The 13,569-nt window shown below is 48.4% G+C and overlaps 1 protein-coding gene across 1 annotated transcript in view; it reads left to right on the forward strand.

Annotated features, from left to right (window-relative positions):
• GNG7 (G protein subunit gamma 7) overlaps positions 1 to 13,569 on the forward strand; it is a 151,139-nt gene that overhangs the window by 33,193 nt on the left and 104,377 nt on the right. The window lies entirely within an intron of this gene.

Here is a 13,569-nt window from a genome sequence, read left to right on the forward strand (position 1 = left end):
GAAAATATTTTGCTCACCAAGTCGAGATATTTTGGATGCCTTTTGTAGCCAAGGTTGATAAACAGGAGGTATTTGCTACCAGAAGTCGGCCCATGGATGTTTTTCAAGGTGATGGGAAAGCAACAGCCCCTTCTCTGACTCTAAGAGAAACGACGCCTCTGTGGCGGTGAGGTTTCGTGTTGCAGATGGCCTGGGGTGATCTTGCTGGGTGATGGTGAGGGGCAGCGGGGTCCTTCTGGTTAGGACCTGGGATCTAGTTTCCCTCTGCAGCGGTGCCTCCGTGTGAGCAGTGGTGCCATCTCCTCATAGACCATCGTCCAGTCTGGGGGTCGCAGGCTACAGCCTCTGGGCCGGATCCAAGCCACCTGGGTTTGTAAATGTTTGTCGGCACAGAGCCTCACCCACTGGTCGATGACTGGCCAAGTCCAGTAGTAGCGACAGTGGCCAAAAGTATTTGCCACTGGCCCTTCACAGAAACACTTTGCTGAGCCCTGGCCTTGCCAACAAAGCAGTTAATAGATGTTCTAATGTTATGAAGAAGTCCTACTAATAAAGAAGTTATACGCTATCAACAATATGCCAGGCACTGATTTCTGCATTTGATAGATGTTCACTTATTTAATCTGAAAAAGCCAACCTGCTCAGGTGTGGGGTGCTGACGTCATTGCCATGTCACAGATTTGGAAACTGAGGCACGGGCGGGCCTTAGTCAGTCATGCAGGTGGGACTGAACGCCGCCCATGCTCCCTCTCAGATGCAGGACTATCTGTCCCCACCCACCCCGTTCCGGGGGACTGAGTGAAGCTATTTTAATTTTGAGTGGAAAGCGAAATCTGTGTGTACATGGTTTTTTGTTTTTGTTTTTTTTGTCGGAAATTGGTCCTCTTCCCAAAGCAGTCGCCCGTTCCCCCATACGGTACAGCGCCAGGTGGGGGGGGGGATCTGATGATTGCTGCCTAGCACAGTGGGGTGATCCTGTCCCCCTGGGGACACTGGGAGAGGTCTGGGGACGTCTGTGGTTGTCACACTGGTGGTGCCCTGGGCCTCGAGTGGCTGGGGGCAGGGATGCTGCTCTACCCCCACAGCACCCAGGACGGCCCCGCACAGAGGAGGACCCGCCCAGTGTCAGCAGGGCTGATGGGGGAGAGCCTGTACTAATTATTTGGGAAAATATTGAGTCTGATCCTTGCTCACATCAAGAAGCAGAATCAACCCCCAGGGGTCAGACGGTAAAAAGCAGGGAGACCCCACCTTGTGTTACACGGAGGAGGGTTGGGAGTCTCTAAGGCACCAGGACACAGAGCTGAGGGCAGCAGCCTCCTTCCCCCCTTTCTGCTGAGCCCCCAGAGACCTTTAGCCCCTGGGTCAAGCATGCCAGGACCTTTTGTCCCGTCTGATTGGGGTGTGCTGGCCCCTGATCTGTTCAGTCCCGTGGCTTTGGAGCAGCGTGTCCGCCCCGGGTGCCTCCCCGCGAGTCTGCCGGGGCTCAGGAGCTCAGGTGGCAAGGCTCAGGCTGCCATCCCCCACCCCCCAGGCTTCTCCTCCCACGTCATGCAATCAGAGCTCCTCAGGGTGACACATTTAGATGGTTGCTGTGGTGATGAGTGAAGGCTGGGGTGATAACTGCAGTGCATGTCTATATCGAGCCTCCAGTGAGGCAAGGTGAGCCTGCCACACGCTGGTGGGATGTCGCTGTGGGAAGGGAAGGGGGCTCAGGCCTCCCGGGCCCACCCACTCGGTTCCCAGAAGGGGCCTGGGCCTGGGGGGTCTGCCTGTCGCCAGGTGCTGGGTCCCTGCCATTCCTGCCCATGAGGGGCATGCCAGAGCAGAGGGGCATCTCGCCTCCCAGGGGACACTGGGTCATGCCTGGGACATCTGTGCTTGTCACAACTGGTGGAGGGGCTCCTGGCATGAGTGGGTGGGGACCAGGGGTGCTGCTCCACACCCCACAGTGCCCAGGACGGCCCCCCACAGAACGACAGGCCCCCATGTCAGGAGGGCCGAGGGCAAGACCATGCTTTAGAGGGAAGCCGATCAAGGCATTGGATTTGTTCAGTCTCAGAACCAGCTACTGGTATTTCTTGATAATCTGTGAGACCCCAAAGGCTTCCTTTTCTTGTCCCAGTTCTTCTACTGCTCTCCCCTCGTTGAATTGACTGTGTCCCGTTCGTCTCTTGTGTCCCCCCAGATGATCAGGTCTATAAATGGGAAAACAAGAAAATGAAAAATCCAATGCTGTTAGTTGCTTGCTGTTAGAAAATCGTACTGGTTGAAAAAAATATACATGGAGCTGTCTGGTGAATCAGCCCAGATGGCAGGTGTATCAGTCATCTCTTGCTGTGTAACAAATGCCCTAAAAACTTAAACAACCAACATTTACTCTCTCACAGTTTGTATGGGTCAGGAACTTGGAAACAGCTTAACCTGGTGGTTCTGGCTCGGGGTCCCTCAGGAGTCTGTAAAGCACACGTCAGCCGGGGCTGCCTTATCTGAAGGCTCGACGGGGCCAGAGAAGCTGCTTCCAGGATGGCCCTTCACATGGCTCCTGTCCACATGGGCCCCCATGGTGCTGCTTGAGCCTCCTCACTACATGGTGGCCGGCTCCCTGAGAGCAGACAGAAGCCACACGTCTTTTATGACTGATCTCAGAAGTGACCTGCTATCACAGCTGTCACGTGGAATTGGTCACGAAGACCCTGATACCAAGCGGGAGGAGACTGCAGGAAGGCCATGAATCTCAGGAGGCTGGGGGCATTGGAGACGCTGCCACAGCAGGTGAATGTAGCTCTGGAAATCAGTCAGGATGGGAACATTAGTTGCCCAATGTCCCTAAAAAACTAAAAAAAAAAAGGGCACACCACCTGCCACCACAGAGAGATGCTCTATGGAGTGACTGAGATTGTGATTTTATCAGGAATTAGGGGCACAGTCCATTCCCAGGGCAATCTGGGTGGAGTTGCAATTCCTGGAACCCTACTTGGGATGCCTTTTGTCCACTTATTTCAGCCGCTTTCACCCTCCTCCCTACAAAGCTTTGACGACAGCAACAGGGTGGGTGGAGGGCAAGTTTCTATGGTCCCATCTCTGCGTTCCATGCAGTGTGGAGCTGAGGGAGGAAGAGGAGCCTCGCCGAAAGCTTCACGCCAGGAGGTGGAAGGGGCTGAATCTCCCAGGCAGGGAGTGGTGATGGGAACGGGTGAGAGTCAGGCTGATGGCGCGGAGTCTGGCCCGCGCAACGAGAGAAGGAAAGAGGTTGCCTGCTGCCCGGTGCGATCTTGCAGAAATCAGCTCAGCACTGGCCAGAATATGCTTTCCATCGGCCAAGTGGGATTTGGGAGTAATCCCAGGGCGTGATTCTATTAGGGCTCTTGTCTGATCCGCTCGTGGGGCCTCAATGGTCCCTGGGCCTGGGGATGGCTCCGGAGTAGGTTAATCCGGGCTGGAGTGGCCAGAAAGTCTTGATCCTGATGGCATGATCTTGTTATGATACTGGCAGGGGCTTTGGGGGAAACGTAGAAAATCCATTTGGCCGGGATTGACCCAGCTTGTGTCTGGGTCCTGTCCACAACAGCCTGATGAATCGGCTGGTCAAGCGTGAGCGCAGAGCCGTCATCTGCGCTATGATGGGCTCCCTCCTCCCTCCCTCCTTTTCTTTCTTTCTCTTATCAGAGTTCCTGGTTCTCGGTATAACCCTCCTAATTTGTCCCTCTTTTAATAGGCCGCTTTTTAGAGTACTTTTATTTATTTTTTTAATTTTTTGTTTATAAATTTACTTATTTTATTTATTTTTAAAATGTTTGGCTGCGTTGGGTCTTTGTTGCTGCACGTGGGCTTTCTCTAGTTGCGGTGAGCAGGGCTACTCTTTGTTGCAGCGCACTGGCTTCTTGTTGGAGTGGCTTCTCTTGTTGTGGAACACGGGCTCTAGGCGGGCGCGCTTCAGTAGTTGTGGCTCGCGGGCTCTAGAGCGCAGGCTCAGTAGTTGTGGCGCACGGGCTTAGTTGCTCTGCGGCATGTGGGATCTTTCCGGGCCAGGTATCGAACCCTTGTCCCCTGCATTGGCAGGCGGATTCTTAACCACTGCGCCACCAGGGAAGTCCTGGGGACCTGCTTTTAAATGTAATGTTCTAGGGCTAGATTCACTTACATCGTCGGGTGTTACAGTGTGCAGTCGGCAGAATAATGGACCCCCAAAGACATCCGTGTCCCGATCCCCAGAACCTGTGAATGTGTCACCTTATGTGGTAAAAGCGACTCTGCAGATGGGGATAAGTTAAGGCCCCTGAGATGGGGATGAACGTCTGGCCTATGAGGCGGTCACACCAGTGCACCTCCCTGCGGCCGCGTTGCGAAAGGTCCTGTGCTTTTCCATCTGGGTCCTGCTGAGATGCTTGAGGGCCCCTCGGGCTCAGCGAATCGGGAATTAAGAAGCGCAGGTGTTGGTCTCCAGCTCCTATTGCATTAGGTGTGAAGTGAAAAACAACAATTAAAAAAAGGAAAGAAAAAGCATTTTCCTGGAACACCCCACACGAGAGGTGGGGCTGCCACACCCATATGACCTTGGATGGGTGGAGGTCCCTGTCGGCATCGGTCTCCTGGGTGTTCAAGCAGGAACCCACCCCACATCGGGTACAAACCTCTTCAAATCAGAGAGCTCCGTCCGCTACGAAAACGGAGAGGGTTCCTAGTTCCTACCCTCCACTCGGTCAGAATTGCCCGATGGTTCATTACCTGACCTTCCAAGACTAGACAGGCCAGACCCATACACACAATAATAATCAGAAAATGAAGTAGTAATAATGAAATAATAATGAATTATTCCGATAAAATGAATAGAATAAGGAAAAAAATAAAATAATGAATAATTATGAAAGAAGATAAAAATAATTTTGGGGGGGTTCATCAGTCTTATTTGTGTTAATTAAGCACAGCTAATGAACGAATACTTATTTATTCATGTCGAGGCAATTTTCTTTGCCAGATCAGGGAACAGTTTGTAAAGACAGAAAATCACCAGGCTATACCATGGAATCTGTGCAGTGAACAGAAATCACACTTTTGTAGATATGTTCTTCACACATACCAAATACTACTGTTGTTCTTTTTTTTAAAAATTTTACTTATTAAACTATAGTTGATTTACAATATTGTGCTAGTTTCAGGTGTACAGCTTCAGATTCTTTTCCATTGTACTTTATTACAAGATACTGAATATAGTTCCCTGTGCTATACAGTCGGTCCTTGTGTATCTATTTTATATGTAGTAGTATCTGCTAATTCCATACTGCTAAGTTATCTCTCCACCACCCCCCATCCCCTTTGGTAACCATAAGTTTGTTTCTGTCTGTGAGTCTGTTTCTGTTTTGTAAATATGTTCATTTGTATCATATTTTATGTAAGTGATATCATATAATATTTGTCTTTGTCTGACTTACTTCCCTTAGTATGAAAATCTCTAGTTGCATCCATGTTGCTGCAAATGGCATTATTTCTTTCTTATTTTTAAAATATTTATGTATTTATTTTTACCTGCATCGGGTCTTAGTTGTGGCATGCAGGCTTCTTTCTAGTTGTGCTGTGCAGGCTCCAGAGTGCGTGGGCTCTGTAGTTGCGGCACACGGGCTTAGTTGCCCCATGGCCGGTGGGATCTTAGTTCCCAGACCAGGGATCGAACCTGCATCCCCTGCATTGGAAGACAGATTCTTAACCACTGGACCACCAGGGAAGTCCCTCATTCTTTTTTATGGCTGAATAGTATTCCATTGTATATATACACCACATCTTCTTTATCCATTCATCTGTTGACGGACATTTAGGTTGTTTCCATGTTTTGGCTACTGTGTATAGTGCTGCTACGAACGTTTTTAAATAATAAAAATAATACATAATGAAAGAAGATAAAAATAATTTTTAAATAATAAAATAATGAGATAAGAATTAAAAATAAGTCATAAAAATAAAATAATAAAATAAAGATTTTAAACAAACAAAGAAATAATTAAATAAAAGCAATACTATGATTTTTGAGTACCTGGCCGAGAAGGGGCGAGAAGGAAAAATGGAGCAGCCACTTTGGAGAACAGTCCAGCAGTTCCTCAGAAAGTCCAGTGTGGACTTGCCAAATGACCCCGAGGTTCCACTGCTGGGACTGTGCCCGGAGAACGGGAAGCTCGCGTCCATGCACCCGGAGATTAGCGGGAGAGACGTGCTGCAGTGGCCGCTTCCTGGCTGTGAGGTCTCCCGAGCTCCGGGGCGGCCACATGGCCGGTGTTGGTGCTGGTCCCGCCTGGCACCTGATGTGCTGCTCCCGTGACCCAACGCGACATCCCTAGGGCAGTGTGTGCACACCAGGCCCCGAGCGGCGACTGCCAGCTTTCCTCCTTGCCACCCCTCCTTCATTTGACCTTTCTTGCAGAGTGGCCCGGAGGCTCTAGATTTTCCTAAAACGAGGCTCCAGAGAGAACTCAGTTCAAGAAAAGGGAGGTGCCTAAATGCACTGTGGAATCTGGATGGAATTCTGGGACCGGAGAGGGACATTTGTGGAGAAACCAGTGACATCTCGATAAAGTGTGGAGTTGGTAGTAATGTACCAATGTTGGCTTCTTGGTGGTGACAAACGTGTACGGTGGTGATGGACATCAGAGGTTGGCAAATGAGCCTGGGGGTCAAATCCAGCCTACACTGGCCTGTTTTAAAAATTGTATTAATTAGCTATTTAAATTGTAATTAATTAATTTTTATTCTGTAAAATATACATAATATAAAATTTACCATCTTCACCATTTTTAAGTGCACAGCTCAGTGGCATTAAGCACATTCACACTGTCGCGCAGCCATCCCCACCATCCATCTCCAGAACTTTCTCATCTTCCCAAACTGAAGCTCTGTCCCCATGAAACACTGACTCCCCAGCCCCTGGTCCCCACCATCTACTTCCTATCTCTATGGATGTGACTCCTCTGGGGACCTCAGGTGAGTGGAATCAGGCAGTATTTGTCCTTCTCTGTCTGGCTCCTTGAGCATCATGTCCTCAAGGTTCATCCGTGTTGCAGCAGGTGTCAGAATCTTCTTCCTTTACAAGGCTGAATAATATTCCACTATATGGATGCAGCATACTGTTTATCCTTGGCCTATTTTTATACAGCTTAGGAGCTAAGTGCCTTTTACATTTTTTTTTTTTTTTTTTTTGCCTTTTACATTTTTAAAGGGTTGAAACGAACACACAGGAATATGCAGCAGAGAGCCTGGAGCTGACAGATCCTGAATAGTGAACATCTGGTCCTTTATGGAAAGTTTGGCCGACCTCTGCTCTAAGGTGTTAACATGAGGGAAGCCGAGTGGGGGTGTTTGGGAACGCTCTGTACTAGCTTCACAACTTTTCTCTAAATCCACAATTATTCCAAAATGAAAGACTTTTAAAAGGAAAATTTGGGGAATTAGGGAGGTCCTTTTTTAAAAAAATATTTATTTATTTATTTGGTTGCACCAGGTCTTAATTGCGGCAGGCAGGCTCCTTAGTTGCAGGGAAGTCCTTCTGAAGCAAGACGTGAAACGCCAAAGTCGTGACTCAGAACCAACTAGGACTTTGCCTTGAAGCTGCGTGTGCCTTCTCCTCGTTTCTCTTTTTATTACGAGCGCTATTATGTTGTAACTTTGAAGATGACGATTAATCAGTTAGTGTGACACTGCTTCACGTTTGGGACCTCCCCGCTGGAGGATTCCAGGACATGAGATGCACCACCGTGGTTTTTGCAGTGTTTCTCTCTGCTCAGAAACTTTAGGATTTCTCTGTTCCTGGCCTGCAGAGCCCTCTGGAATCTAACTCTGGTTCAGGGGTTGTCAAACTCATTCTGTAAAGTCCAGAGTGTGTATATTTGGCTTTGCAGGCCTCGCACTCTCTGTGGCAACTACCCAATTCTGCGGTTGTAGCACAGAAGCAGACTCAGACGATCCAGAAATGAAGAGGAGTGGCTGTGTGCCAATAAAACTTTATTTACAAAAGCAAGCAGTGGGCTGGATTTGGCCCATGGGCCAGAGCTTGGCAACCCCTGCTCTTGTTTATCATTTCACCTTTATCTAATATTTCTCATCCGCCTGTCCAGTATTGGGAAATGATTAGGAATTCATGCCTGGGGTCTGTCCGACCTGCCTTTAAGGCCTGGTTGTGCTCACACGTGACCTTGAGCAACTTACTTTCTTCCTCTGTGACTCCATTTCTTCCTTCATAAGAAGTGAATTATAATATTTGTTAGGATAATTAAATGAGCATATATATATATATATATATATATATATATATATATATATAAATGAGTGGATATATATATATATATATGTGTGTGTATATATATATAAAACTCAGCACAGAGACTGGCACGTATGTGTTCAGAAACTATTATTCTGCTGTATGATCTATTTAAATAGTCTCCTATTGTATTAGTTAGCTAGTGCTGTGTAACAAATCACTACAAACTTAGTGGCTTGACAACACACTTTTGTTATCTCACAGTTTCCGTGGGTCAGGAATCTGGGTTTGGTTTAGCTGGGTCCTCTGTTCAGGGCCTCTCTCTCACTGGTTACAGTCAAGGTGTCGGCCGGGGCTGGGGTCTCATAGGAAGGCTCAACTGGAGAAGTTGCTGCTTCCAAGTTCGTATGGTTGTAGGCAGGATTCAGCTCCTGTGGGGCCTTGGTTCTTTGGCTGTGCTGGAGGCCACCCTCAGTCCCCTGCCACGTGGGCCTCTCTGACACAGCCGATTGCTTCACCAGAGCGTGCACGCTGAGAAGGTGACAGTCTGCTAGCAAGATGGAGGTTGATGGCCAAAAGACATATGAAAAGATGCTCAAAGTCGCTAATTATTAGAGAAATGCAAATCAAGACTACAATGAGGAATCACCTCACACCAGTCAGAATGGCCATCCTCAAAAAATCTACAAACAATAAATACTGGAGGGGGTGTGGAGAAAAGGGAACCCTCCTACACTGTTGGTGGGAATGTAAGTTGGTGCAGCCACTATGGAGAACAGTATGGAGGTTCCTTAAACAACTAAAAATAGAGTTACCATATGATCCAGCAATCCCACTTCTGGGAATATATCCAGAGAAAACCATTATTCAAAAAGACAGATGCACCCCAGTGTTCATAGCAGTACTATTTACAATAGCCAAGACATGGAAGCAGCCTAAATATCCGTGGACAGAGGAATTGAGAAAGAGGATGTGGTACATATACACAATGGAATATTACTCAGTCATAAAAAACAATGAAATAATGCAGTATGTAACAACATGGATGAACCTAGAGATTATCATACTAAGTGAAATAAGCCAGACAGAGAAAGACAAGTATCATGTGATATCACATATGTGGAATCTAAAAAAAAAAAAGGATGCAGATGAACTTATTTCCAAAACTTATGGTTACCAAAGAGGAAAGGTGGGTGGGGGAAAGGATAAATTAGGAAGTTGGGATTGACATATACACACTACTTACTATGTATAAAATAAATAACCAACAAGGACCTACTGTATAGCACAGGGAACTCAATATTTTGTAATAACCTATAAGGGGAAAGAATCTGAAAAAGAATATATGTGTGTGTGTATGTATAACTGAATCACAGTATGTATGTACTATGCTGTGTACCTGAAAACTAACATGATATTGTAAATCAAGTATACTTCAATTAAAGCAAAAAGAATTACAAAAAAATGCAGGTCACAGTCTCATGGAACTTGATGACAGGAGTGGGCCTCGCCTAACACCACCCAGCTGTGTGGGGCTGGCCCGCTCACCCCAGATCCACAGGGCTCTCCAGTCTGTGTCCTTGGCACCGACTGGATTGTGCAGAATCCCCAGAACTAGCGAGCACCTCCTGTGGGCCGGCGGTGACAGCAGTGTGAGCTGCCGTGGTGAGCAGAGCACATGCTATTCCTGCAGTCTGGGATCTCGCCTTTCTCGGGGGAGACTCAGCTTTGAACCATGTGATGCTGATGGGCACCAGGTGTCTTCAGGGGGGATGACAGTGTCCCGGGATTAGTGCGATGATGGCACAACCCTGTGAATCTCCTAAAAGCCACTGAACTGGACACTTTATTTATTTATAAATTTATTTATTTATTTATTTTTGGCTGCATTGGGTCTTCGTTGCTGCGCACAGGCTTTCTCTAGTTGCGGCGAGCGGGGGCTACCCTTCGTTGCGGTGCACGGGCTTCTCATTGCAGTGGCTTCTCTTGTTGCAGAGCACGGGCTCTAGGTGCACAGGCTTCAGTAGTGTGGCTCGCAGGCTCTAGAGTGCAGGCTCAGTAGCTGTGGTGCACGGGCTTAGTTGCTCGGCGGCATGTGGGATCTTCCCGGACCAGGGCTCGAACCCGTGTCTCCTGCATTGGCAGGAGGATTCTTAACCACTGCGCCATCAGGGAAGTCTGAACTGGACACTTTAAAAGGGTGAATTTTATAGTAGGTGAATTCTGTCTCAATTTTTAAAAAAGGAAAAGAAAAGGAAAGCGTGTGGATGAGGTGGGGCTCACAGGTCATAAGAAGTGCTGCCCAGGGGCTTCCGACGGTCCAGGGGTTAGGATTCGTGCTTCCACTGCCGGGGGCGCACGTTCGATCCATGGTTGGGGAACTAAGATTTTGCAAGCCGGGCGGCACAGCCAAAAAAAAAAGAAAAAAAGTCCTGCCCATGACAAGAGTGGGCGAATGTCCTCTCCACGCAGGGTCCTGATTACCACCCTTGTAAGTTCTGTCTGCTTCCCTCCAGTGATTTATTTCTCCCTCACAGCGCTGGGCACCTTGCACCTGGCGTTTTCGTTGTCTGTGTCTGAGATTTACCGACCCTGCCTCGTCGGCAGTTCTGAGGGCAGGGTGTGCGGGGGGTCGGCAGGCCCGGCTTCATGCAACCCTGTCTGCACCCCAGGGCTCTGCTGTCACCGTCCTGAAATTTGTAATAATTTTTGAGTAAGGGGTCCCACGTTCTTATTTTGCCGCCAGCTCTGCGGATTCCATAGCAGGTCCTCCTGAGGGCCTCGCCTCCTCGATGCACTGCTGGCCCCTCAGGGGGGGCTCGGGGTTCACCCTGATGGGAAAGTGAAAGCCTAGCATCTTTGTCAATGAAGATCACAGGGACAGCCTGGCGCCAGCTGGTGCGCCTTGCAGCCTGCTGTCTGTGAGCCCTGGGGACGTGTTCCTGTGGGCACGAGTTTTGTCCTCGCCCTTCTCTGCTCCGGTCTAAGCCAGTCTGGACTGAGCACAGCCGGGGTGGAGGCTCTGTGGTGGTCCCCTCACTGCCCAAGTCCAGCTCCAAGGACTAGAGTACAGCCTGCAGCGGGCGTTAGAGGGCTGGGGCGTGGGGAGATTTGCAGATGGTAGATGTGAGAGCAGAGGGAGAGACACCATCTCAACGATGATTCATAAGCTGCCCATGTTCACAGCAGCGTGATTCACAGTAGCCAGAAGTGGAAACAGCCCGAACGTCCATCGGCGGACGATGGATGCACCCACTGTGCCCCTCCACACACGGGAACATCACTCAGCCCTGAAAAGGGGTGAAGCCCCGACACTCGCTGCAACGTGGATGGACCCCGAGAACATGATGTTCAGTGAGAGAAGCCAGACACAGAAGGACACACAGGGTGTGATTCCATTGATGGGAAATGTCCAGGACAGGCAGATCCACAGACACAGAGAGCGGATTCATACTTGTCAGGGGCTGGGGAGGGGGAGGGGGGTGACTGCTGATGGGGACGGGGTCTCCTCTTGGAGGGATGAGAATGTTCAAATATTGGTTGCGGTGATGGTCACACAACTTTGTGAATGTACAGAAAGACCACTGAATTGTCCACTTTACGCAAATTGTGTGGCATGAGAATTATATCTCAGTAAGACTAAAAAGAAAGGTGCCTAGTTTATCAGTCACCGTCTGCAGGTTTGGCTAATGTCCCCTAGTTGCGTAAGGAGCCGCCATTGGGGGGCCGGGTGAAGGGCGCCCGGGACCCCTCTGTACTAGTTTCCAACTTGTCCTGAGTCTTTCATTGGTTCAAAAAACAAAAAGTTGAAGGATCGGAGGCATAGACGGTCCCTGCAACGTTGAGGCGAGTCTCGGCTTCCAGGCCTGTGGGCATGTTGCTCTGGCCTTCGCATCTCTCACCCCTGCGGTCCACTGCTGCCCAGCCCTCCGCGCTCTCCAGGGCGCCCCTCTGGCCTCAGTGGCCAGAGCAGTTCCAATCCTAAGCGGCGGGCCGGTAGAGCAGATCCTGCTGCTGGAGGAGATTCTAGCCGCTCCCGGAGCCCAGAGGGCGTTCCTGATGCCACAGCGCCACCTGCAGGTGACGGTGGGGATGTCGGTTCTCCATCCTGGCCTTTGATTGGCAACAAATTAGCCTCAACTCAGAGAAAGGGAACCAGCATTTAAATTTTTATTTTTTAATCATTTTTTAAAGTTTAAAATTTTTATTTATTTTTGGCTGTGTTGGGTCTTTGTTGCTGCACGTGGGCTTTCTCTAGTTGCAGCGAGCGGGGGCTACTCTTCATTGCGGTGCGCGGGCTTCTCATTGCGGTGGCTTCTCTTGTTGTGGAGCATGGGCTCTAGGCATGCAGGCTTCAGTAGTTGTGGCATGTGGGCTCAGTAGTTGTGGCTCGCAGGCTCTAGAGCGTGGGCTCAGTACTTGCGGTGCATGGGCTTAGCTGCTCTGCAGCATGTGGGATCTTCTTGGACCAGGGATCGAACCTGTGTCCCCTGCATTGGCAGGCAGATTCTTATCCACTGTGCCACCAGGGAAGCCCTTTTTTTTTTTTATCATTTTTAACTTTAAATTTTCATATTGGGGTATAGATGATTTACAATGTTGTGTTAGTTTCAGGTGTACAGCAAAGCGGTTCAGTTATACATATACATGTATCTATTCTTTTTCAGATTCTTTTCCCATGTAGGTTATTACAGAGTATTGAGTAGAGTTCCCTGTGCTATACAGTAGGTCCTTGTTGGTTATCTATTTTATATATAGTAGTATGTGTATGTTAATCCCAACCTCCTAATTTATCCCTCCTCCTCACCTTTCTCCTTTGGTAAACAAACCGAAAGTTTGTTTTCAAAATCTGAGTCTCTTTCTGTTTTGTAAATAAGTTCATTTGTGCCATATTTTAGATTCCACATATAAGTGACATCATATGGTATTTTTCTCTTTCTGACTTAACTTCACTTAGTATGATAATCTCTAGGTCCATCCATGTTGCTGCAGATGGCATTATTTCGTTCTTCTTTATGGCTGAGTAGTATTCCATTGTATATATGTACCACATCTTCTTTATCCATTTATCTGTCGATGGACATGTAGGTTGTTTCCATGTCTTGGCTAATGTAAATAGTGCTGCTATGAACGTTGGGGTGCACGTATCTTTTCAAATTAGAGTTTTCTTCGGATAAATGCCCAGGAGTGGGATTCCTGGATCATATGACAACCCTACTTTTAATTGTTTGAGGAACCTCCACACTGTTCTCCATAGTGGTTGTACCAATTTACATTCCCACCAACAGTGCAAGAGGATTCCCTAAATTTTTATATACTTTTTAAAT

The sequence above is a fragment of the Balaenoptera physalus genome, assembly GCF_965194825.1.
Source record: "Balaenoptera physalus genome assembly, chromosome: 3".
Taxonomy (NCBI): Eukaryota; Metazoa; Chordata; class Mammalia; order Artiodactyla; family Balaenopteridae; genus Balaenoptera; species Balaenoptera physalus.